Source organism: Pygoscelis adeliae, unplaced genomic scaffold (genome assembly GCF_000699105.1).
Source record: "Pygoscelis adeliae isolate BGI_AS28 unplaced genomic scaffold, ASM69910v1 Scaffold354, whole genome shotgun sequence".
Lineage (NCBI taxonomy): Eukaryota > Metazoa > Chordata > Aves > Sphenisciformes > Spheniscidae > Pygoscelis > Pygoscelis adeliae.
Window position 1 is genome coordinate 712827 of NW_008824618.1, and position 10846 is coordinate 723672.

The window sequence follows — 10846 nt, forward strand, 5'->3', positions numbered from 1 at the left end:
TATCATAGTTTTCCTGCTGCACAATGGCTTCCAGATCCTCCCATGCTGCGTGCATTGGTGTAGATGCACTTCAGCTGGGCTATTGATCCTGCCACATTTTTTTGGGGGGAAGAAACCCTAATTCCTATGTGACCATTCTCAGGCACTTCCATGGTTTCTAACACATCCATAACCCTTGTGTCTTTGCTGCTGCATGGGTCTCCATCTTCTCCCTCCACTGAGACGGCAGACTGAAGGACCTCACTAGCATACCTTCCCTCAAACACTGGTGTGCCGCTCCCAGGCTTATCTCTAGCAAGCCTGGTTTTATCCCTTTTCCCCTTCAAATCTGGTTTTTAGATATAATTATTCCTTTTTTGATGGGAGGAAAGAGAAGTACTGGGAAATGTAAATGGCTTATTCAAGGTGACACAGGAAGTCTGTGAAGAGCTGCAAATTGAACCCAGGTCTTCCAACTCCCAGTCCAGTCTTTATATCAGTCACAAAACCTTCCTTCCTCCACTAGACACTTAAAAACAAAAACATTTATAACTTGACAAACAGTTTCTTTCTTCATGCATCAAATTGGATGCCTGAAGTAGATTTATTCCTTTTGAATTTGACTCAATTTACTACATAGTCCCAATTATCGCAATATTTCTTAAATTACTAAAACGATAACAGATCCTAACTTCTGGAGCTCAACTTAGGAAAAGTAGCAGAAAAATATATCACACCAGCTCAGGTCGTAGAATCACTTTCTCAGATGGGTCAGGCACTAATCCAAGCAAATAAACTTAAGATCATTGATGCAACTCCTTGGACAACATAGTAATATAACTATACAAGAGAGTGGGAGCAGGGGTCAAGATTTTTTAGTTCTGTTTCTAATTATCATTATTATTATTATACAGCATTAACATTTTAGTTCAGGATCTCATGGCATTTTGTATTTCCCAACTAATATAAAAAACTACAGGTCCTACTTTCCAGATTTTACATTTGAAAAGATGAGATTATAACCTACCACAGACATGTTGAATATTATTTTGTAAATCCCATCTATTTTCTAACTCATTTTTCTTCATTGTAAACAGATTATAATAACTGCTACTTCCCTAGCAGCTCAGTTGCAGGGCCTAAATAACAGGGTGGGGAGGTGATTTTGTCTTTATAATTTATGATAGAGTCATGGGGGTCATTTGCAAGATGAGCGACCAGAGGACTGAACTCCAAAACTAGAGCTAAATCTCTAACTAAATATCACCTTTCAGAAAAATGTAACCAGCTCTGAAATATACATATCTGTGCATGTATTAAAGTTATATGTGTATAAATATACAGATAAAAATTCAGAAAGAGGATTAGTAACTGTGTTGAAATGCATACACACATGCACATACGTGTTGAAAATACTGCTGTCTCTTGGAAATGTCCCAAGAACAGCTTCAAGTGCTAGAAATTGTTACCATTAGTTCACCTTACCAGGAAGATAAAAAGAAATTGTTCCAAGTATCTGAATAAAGAAATATAGTTTATGGAAGTGACAGGAACACAGCTAGCGGCAGCAACATCTTATTTGAAGTTTTTAACTATTTCAGTATTTGTCTTCTAAATTACTCCCAGTTCTTTTTACAGTGCCAGAAGCCAGAGTGAACTCTCCTTCCTTTCATCCTGTCTGCTTCCTTTGGACACTTCCCATCCCTGCTAAAAACATTTTGTAATGTTCAGAGGTGCAGTAGATCTACAACAGGAAACAGCTGGTATTGAGAGCTGGCAAGGCACAGGGCAGCAGGCAAGATGGGGCTTGGGTCCCAGCACTGAAGCTCCCATGACCCAGCATGTTCTGTGGCTTCAGGTTATTACATGGTGAACTCTACCTAGAAACAGTAGCATGGCCATCAGGGGAGGCAGAGCCCTGCTGTGAAACAATGCTGACCTCTGACAGGTGGTATGGACCATATGGTAAGAGGAGAAAAATAGGATCTAATTTCTAGCTAAGGCTCACTGCCACAGCTGTAGATGGTTGGTGATAAGGTTTACCCGTGTGCTCTGCAGCCACTGTGTTCATAATTTGTTATACAGCGGGAAGCAATCTTTATGATATGATTTGGTGGGGGGTGGAGGGGAAACTATTTAATTTGTAGCTGGAGCCATTGCCAGCTCAACAAGAACAGCTCCAGCTTCCTCTTGAATTTTAGTTTTCCTGGAAAAAAATTTCATATTGTCTGCCACTCTTCCTGCCCCAGGGAAAAAGACCTAATGAGGGAAAGTCAACTGCTCTCCCTTTCCACTGAGGACTGAACAGCGTTCTTACAGAAGGGAGGAGAGGACAGGAAAAGCCCAACTTCTTGGGGATGAATTCTTCATCCTTAGACTTCTGGCTCTAGAGTGTCCATCCTCCTGCTAAACAGGGGAAAAATGGAGGAATCCTAAGATGGACACCCTTATTTTGAATGGAGAGATGGGTGCGGCAGGGGAAGCTGTCTATTTTCAGGCTTGCCAAGATGATAAAAAATGCTACTGGGAAAATAGGGGACAAACTAAGAATATATGTCTTCGGAGGAGAAAAAGGGCTGTGTGGAATGAAGAGATAAATGGGTGGTAACAGAACTGATGAGACTAGAAATGATAGGAGAGCTATAGGAATGGGGCACTGAATCATCTTATCCTATGCATCTGTGGGAGCTGGGACTCTAAGGTGACCCTCTAGGGAATCAGGTGCTCCGGGACTGAAAAAGGACGGGAAGAATTCCAAAGCTTAAAGACAGACCAAACTGTTCAATGCAGTTGTTTTTAAATAAATCATATGAAATATACTCATACTTTGGGAATTAATTCCACAGTTTTGCAAATCAGGCTTGTGATTTTTGGTCCTCTGGAATTGTCAACACTGTATGCAGTGCATAACCTCAAATGTGATACAGCTTTTTGTATGGGCGCAAGGAAGAACAATAAAGTGTCTCCTGGAGCATTTACAATGCTTATAAAATTATTTTATTTTCCTCTCCCAGAAACCGGGTTCATGAAGAGGGATGGTCGATCAACAATCATTTGCAGGGAAAGCCCACAAGAAGATTGAGTAGTTAAGGGGTTTTCTGTTCTTGCTAATCGAATAAAATTTATTTGTTCCATTTATTTTGCTTCTCCTGTTTTCTTGCTCCTTTAGGCTGGAGCATATAGTTCCATTGTCCAGGTCTAAGATGAAGACATACCCACATGGTTTTTCTGTGCTACCTAACATCAATGTCCTTCCACACTGCTTGGTTCTCCCACATATTGACTGGCCATTCTTCTGTCTGCACAGCACACAGGGATGGTGGTTGGTTCTCAGTTATGACCTCGGATGAAAGCAGACAATTCTTGAAGGGGACCTTTATATAAAGGCAAAAAGTATCTTCATTTTTGTTCTGTTCTTTATGCTGTCAGTTTTCTTGTGACTGCTGCAGTCTATTCAATTAGAAAATTCAGTTTCTTTTGCTGAAGTAGAATTAAGCAAAAGTTTGGATAATGTAATTAAAGGTACATTACTCTTTTGGCTTTCAAATGTTGCCTGAGTACTAGAGCTTATGGTATTGCTTTTATTTGATGTTGATCCTTTCTAGTCCTGACCCTTTTACCTTTGGTCCTGCTGTCAGTCACTCTGCCATCCTAGTAAGTCAATCAAACTACAGGCACTGTCATAGGGGACACCTTTTTTTTTTTATTTCAGAATGGGTGAAGCAAAGGGCAATGGTTGAACAAACATGACCTATCAGATTCCCATGAGGATCAAAATTTAATAATTTTAGTTGAAACATGTTGTATGAAGATTTTATCATTATAACTAGGGTTGATCCCAAATCCATGGTCACTGTGGGGCAAATGTGCCAACTCCAAGCCAGAATGGTTTGGAATGTTTTGTGCTTCATCTGCTTGTTTCCACTGTTTTCCATTTGATAGTACCCTGTGCACATGGGTAGAAGGAAAAGGAATGAGATCTGTGAGATCACTAGGTGTGGACAACTAGAGCACCATGACTGTGGAGTATATACCAGTGTACACTCTCATCTGGTATCCAGTCCACATCTACAAAATTATCATCTGAGTTTTTCCACAAATAAAGTCATGAAGTACTTCTCTGAGGCAATGTGTGGGGCTTTTACACTACAGCTTCCATAAAGGAGCAGCTTAAACAGGTGAGTAGAAGAGTAGCACAGTGAAAAAAAAAAACCTAAAAGATTTACCAACTAGCCAGAAGGCACTGGGTGGTGATTTGGCCTGAGCCATTGGCTAATATCACCAAGTGACCTTTCACTAGTTGTTTGACCTCTTTATGCCTCAGCAAGTTCAGCTGGAAATAAAAGCAAGACTTCACTGGAAACCAGACATTGAGTGTAAACTGTGGTTTCCTAGACAAATAAATTACAAAAGAAAGTTTTATAGGAGTCACACGGCCAGTGTCTAGCACTTTGAACAGACAATGGGTAACAAAAACCGTATGTGGGAATGCTGTGTGGCAACACTGCTGTACTACAGATTCCCCATCCAAATTTGCAAATGATCTAAACAGCTCTTATTTCTGAGCCTTTGAAACGACAGCGAGCCAAGCAGGATCCCCTTGGGGCAGTACCCTATCACAGCAGCATTACTACTGGTTGCACTAAGATATTTCACAAAGTAAAAGTTGATGGCAGAAGTGGGGAAAAACATATCTCTTCATACCATAAACAAGTATGAATCTAATCAGCTTTACTTTTCTTCATATAACACTAGTTCCCCATGATAAGCTTTTACTCAAAGGAATTATCCCATTGAGCTCAACGGGATTGTCCTGGTTTCGGCAGGGATAGAGTTGATTTCCTTCCTAGTAGCTGGTACAGTGCTGTGTTTTGGATTTAGGGTGAGAACAATGTTGATAACACACCAATGTTTTAGTTGTTGCTGGGTGGTGTTTGCACTAGTCAAGGACTTTTCAGTTTCTCGTGCTCTACCAACTGAGAAGGCTGGAGGTGCACAGGAAGCTGGAAGGGGACACAGCCGGGACAGCTGACCCAAACTGGCAAACGGGATATTCCATACCATGTGGCGTCATGCTCAGAATATAAACTGGGGGAAGAAGAAGGAAGGGGAGGACGTTTGGAGTGATGGCGTTTGTCTTCCCAAGTCACCGTTACGCGTGATGGAGCCCTGCTTTCCTGGAGATGGCTGAACACCTGCCTGCCCATGGGAAGTAGTGAATGAATTCCTTGTTTTGCTTTGCTTGCGTGTGCGGCTTTTGCTTTACCTATTAAACTGTCTTTATCTCAACACACGCGTTTTCTCACTTTTACCCTTCCAGTTCTCTCCCCCATCCCACTACGGGGGGAGTGAGCGAGCGTCTGCATGGTGCTCAGTTGCCAACTGAGGTTAAACCATGACAGGGATTTTCCTTAGTAGTGTGTGATATAGCTAATTGAAGGATGGCCCTGCATTGGCCAGTGACTGAGATTTTGAACATTTTTTTCCAAATTTGGTCATGTAAGTAATCATTTAAGTTTGGGTGAATGGAAAGCATTGCCCAAGCAATTGGGGAAACCATATGAGGAAGGCTGACTCCTCAAGGTCCCAGCTGACCAACTTATCTCACAGATCTGAACTACAGCCAATTCTTTTTAACTTTTATATCAGCAGACTTTCTAGAAGCCTGTCATCTCTGATGAGATCTACTTTAGCACTCAGTCTCAGATCACTTGCTACCATAAGGGCATTCCTAATTTTGATACAGTTAGTCATGTTTCATTACTGACCAAAACTGATATTTGGAGTTGAATACTTCAAAATAATTTGTGTGCATTTTTTCAAACTCAAAAAGCTTGTGGAACTCAGGAGGTGAATGTTGCAATGGAGGAAACATGCTGCACTCAGGCTATCTTGACTTCATTCCTAGTAGGAGTGCAATATCTCATAAAACTGGCTGCCAAAATTGAGACCTACAGCAACCCAGTGGGATTTAATAGCTAAGTATTATGGATCTACTTGGGAATTTTGCACCCTTTCTCTTCAGAACTCTGCCCTTGACCTCTACTACAAATTATCAACATACTGGACTCCTCTCTGAGCCCACTTGTCTCACATCTGATTGATTGATATGTAACACCAAGAGAAGACCATACATCACATCAGGAAGCCTACAACCCATATGCCTATCTGGTCAAGTGCTGTCTCACCGTCACCAAGAAGACACTTCAGTCAGAATGGTGGCACATGCTGGTAGCTCACCTGACCTCCCACTGTACCACGATCCCTTTAACCCCCAGTAACTCACATCAAATCCTGCCAACCCTTTATTTTATCTTTCGCACACCAGGACTTTTCAGTGGGATCTCCCTGGTAGAAAGAATGTGACTGTCAACTGTGGTGAGCCACTTTCTTGATGGGAATCTTATTGTTTGGCAACCAGCATTTAATTGCTTCAAAATCGTACTGAATTGTTTCCACTCTGGTGAAACCTAGAAAGCGTTGCCAGCAGACACAGATGGGGTTGTCAAGAAAATCTGAAGTGCTGATATGGCCACGTGCAGACTATGACTCACAGTAGAGGACTATCTTCTGTAGATCAGCTGAGCCTAGGCTGACAATTCTGCCACCAAGAATGCTGTGACTTGGCTTGTGCAAACACTAGTAATATTTATGTGACCTACATGATTAAGAACCAGACAAAATATCTCTAGACCATTATTCTTAGAGTGCAGTCTACATGTAACTAATTCAAAGGGATAGTAACTTGAATCAGCTAATACAAGGGCAATGCATAACAAAGTTCCTTCCTACTTCCGAATTAAAGTAGATTTTTATCTTATACAGGGAATACAAAGGACTTTTAAGGAAAGCCTTGTCAGAGACTTGCATAGTCAGAGCTCCACAACATACTGGAATAACACCAGAAGAACTTGTGCTCAAGTTTGTCAGGAGCTTGATAGAAGCAGGTATTGCAGTATAGGTGGTCTGTTGCTATAATCCCACTTTGCCTTCTTCCATCTTACACTCACCTTGATTCATTTGCTGTCTGGAGAACAGATAGCACAGGCAGTTCTTGCTGTGAGCAGTCCTTGCCCCGGCTGCACATGTGGCTGAGGAAAAAGCAGTTTCTTAATATACACACAGTTCTTGCCCTAATTGCTTTCACAAGAGATGATCACAATGTAGCTCTCGGAGCCTGTGTGAGTGAGTTGCATTCCAGATTGCTGTCTATCTATTGTTTTCCTCCTCGCTGTATGAAAAAAGTAATTCTGTATATAAAAAGCCTGTTGGGAGAAATGTGTTTTTTTTCCCCAACAGTGAGCAGATGGCCCACAGATTTTGTGCATCATTTGTAAATTATTTCAAAGTCTATTTATCTATTCCAAAGAGATTACTGGAATCTACATCTGCATTTTCATGTAATTGTTTCCATGTCACATGAATGAGACATAAGAGGGTTACAAAGGAAAGATGATCACCTATAACATAGCGGGCTGACATCTGCAAGAATTTGGGGAACCTATCTACAAAACTCTTCCTTACTACATCTCTTTCCTTAGTCCCTATTACTTTTTAATAATTTTTTTCAGTGGAGAACTAGAAATCAGTGTTACTGAAAAATCTTCCAGATGATAAATCACTAACTCACAGAAATTAGGACAGCAAGGATCTCAAGACATTATCTATTCCAATCCCTGGAGGAAAAGCAACATCAATTCTTCCCAAAACAGCCCTGACAGATGTTTGTTTACCTTGTTCTAGAAAACCTCAGAAGAAAATACGAAAATTTTACTGGTTATCAAAACAAAAAGGGAAGGAAGAAATGTGAAGTATTATGAACTGAGAGATTTCATCTCAGGTGCAAATCAAGACTTTCTAGGATGGAAAAAACCAGGAAACTTCTATATTATCAAGACCATAGTAATTGTCATGGCAATCTGGCTCTTTCTTCAGTGCAGACTAGGTTACTTGTCAATGTGTGGACACAAAAAGTTTTTAAGCATCTTTTCAGTTCTTGAGACGCGGGAGCTAGAGGCAGGATCTTTTCAGAGGTGACTTCAGAGATAGGCCAGAGGCAGCTAAATAAGTGGATGCAGAATAATTATGGACATCCACATAGTATCAGACAGCTTCTGGGGTGGCCTTGAATAAGCCAATGCTACAAGGCTGCTTTGAAGAAAGTAAAAGGACCAGGCTCTGATTCTGTGATTATAAGATAGATACATATGGGGCTGAGCTCCACAGATCTTCTAAAGAAAGACTTGAATGAAGAGAGGATGGAGACCTGCTGGGTGGACCAGGTCAAGAGAGCTCTTTCAGGAAGTTGTCTAACTTCAATGATTTTTTCAGCCATACTGAAATACAAGCCATAAAGATCTTGGCTCAATCAGTTTATGAAAGATGAAAGAACGGAGATACTCTCCATTTCGTTGATGAAGTCTTGATGCAATTTGACAGGGGAAGATGCAGTTAGATTTGTGTGACTAAAACAAATTAAACTTTAAAAAACATTATCACTTCATCCTGCATCTTAAAGGATGTACTAATCAAAATGATTGTTTAGTTACACCATAATACTTGGGAGAAACTATATGACCAGTTTTGGAAAAGCGCTGAAATCCTCAATAATACTTGATAATTCTACCTGGTGATTTACTTCTAAACATTAGTTTTATATCAGTCTGTAGAGTAAAGAATTGAGAGAAGTTTTCTGAAGGGCAAAAAGAGGTAAGAAGTTTACATAAAGACTAGTTGTTATGAATGGGGACATGGACCTAGTTATCTTGGTCACACCTTTCCAAAATGATGCTTATGAAATCCAAACTTTAGATAATATTCATATTAGTTCTATGTATTCTGGTATTACCCAAAATCTGCTGTCATCCATTACACACAGGAATTCCTGTCTTGAGAGCACAGGCATAGTTAAGAATAGATATCATAGCCTGCTTATTAAGGGATAAATAAGGTCATTGGGTGTTCTGTTGAGGATTTCACTTGAATGACAGGAAGGATGCTGTGGTCTCAATATAATCCAAGACATTGGAAAGACAGAGTCCTGGAAAGCTAACACAGGATACAAAGGGCTCCTCATTATTAAAAAATAAAAAAAGCATTGCAGGAAACCTACTACCAATACATTTCGGCATTTTCTTGGGGTTTTCTGGGTTTTTTTCCTAGGCTCTGAGTGCTAGGAGTGTGAATGGCAAGGGAGAAGAGAACCACAGATAAATTAAGGGGATGATCTTTCTGTCCTCCTAGCAGAAAAAAAGGTAATGAGTTGCACAGGCTGAGATCTGTGCCTTTCAATCCTCTGTGAAGTTTAAGGTGTAAAAATAATTGTTAATAATTTTCAGAAGTTTTCCTATTTCTTTCCATAAGGATGGTACAACTTCTACACATGAACAGGTAATGCATCTTTACCTCTCAGTGCCCTTAATTCTCATGTTAGCCCTCTTGACGGATGAAATGCATTAGTTTAACCTAATTCTGCACTCAATACATGACCATCTGAGAGCAAGGCAATGAACCTTGGTATACATCAGCTTAGAACAGCCAATGTTCTTTTCTGTACTTAAAGTTCTGCTAAATCTCTCTGAAAATGTACTGTGCAAAGTAAAATAGGTAAAGTGTATTTCAAATTCAGTTTGGACATTTGCTCTTAATTGAGTATTTTTGTGGTGTTTAAGTGTGTTCTTGAGACTAGATTTCTGTGCACATTAAATTTCCTTGTTCTGTGTTTATGCAAACAAAGAGCATGGTTCGGGGCTAAGATGAAAAAAGAGAAAATACAGAAGAGCTGGGGGGGACTTATCTTGCAGAGAGAAAATGTTATTATTCATGGATTTATTTATCCACCTTTACATCTGTTCATGTCTTTATTATTACAAGAATCACACAATAATCATAAATATTCATAGTGATATATGTTTAGCAGGTAGTTTGCAAACACTGCATCTTTCACCCTTGGGCATATATTCTTTGCACAGAGAGGCCCAGATCCCTGACCAAGGCTGTTACACTCTGCTGTCATACAGATGAATCACTCTGGTCTGTCACCAACTCAGAGGCTATAAGAAGCTCTGGAATGTCCTGAAATTGTCCAAGTGGAATTTGTTTAGGCTGTTTTAGTTGAAGATTATGAATGTTAAGCATTCAGACCTCTAAAGCTACTGAACCAATCTATTTAAAACTTGGCTTGAACTTGAACACTCAATGGGACATACATAAGTCAGGCTTTAAGTACAAATTTTATTGTCATAGCAGCTTTGAAGAGCATATTGTTTCATACTTATAACTAAAGAAAAGGGTTTTTGACCAAACATCCCCAAAATATTTGTTTGTGGGTTTAGGCCAAAGCTGAACATTTAATTTTAGTAAGAATTAATTTGTTAGAAATAACAAGGAAGATGGATTCTGTACCTGAACCAGAAAAGACAAGAAAGTAAGACTGGATAACATGTACAGAAAAACTCCTAGACCACAAGTTTAACATTGACATAGACATTATAAAGTACTATAAGAAACTCTCTTGCACTTTCTGGACAATCTATTGGATGGTCTATTATGGTTTGGGTTTTTTTTTTCCTTTCCAGCTTCAGTGGTCTTCTCTTATAGATCTGTTGTAAGAGCCAGTGTTTCTACATGTTGTGGTTTAACCCGGCAGGCAGCTAAACACCACACAGCTGTTCGCTCACTCCACCCCCCATAGCGGCATGGGGGAGAGAATCAGGGGGAAAAAAGTAAAATTCATGGATTGAGATAAAGACAGTTTAATAGGACAGAAAAGGAAGCGGAAATAATAATAATAATAATAATAATAATGATAAAAGAATATACAAAATAAGTGATGCACAATAAAATTGCTCACCACCCGCCAACCGCA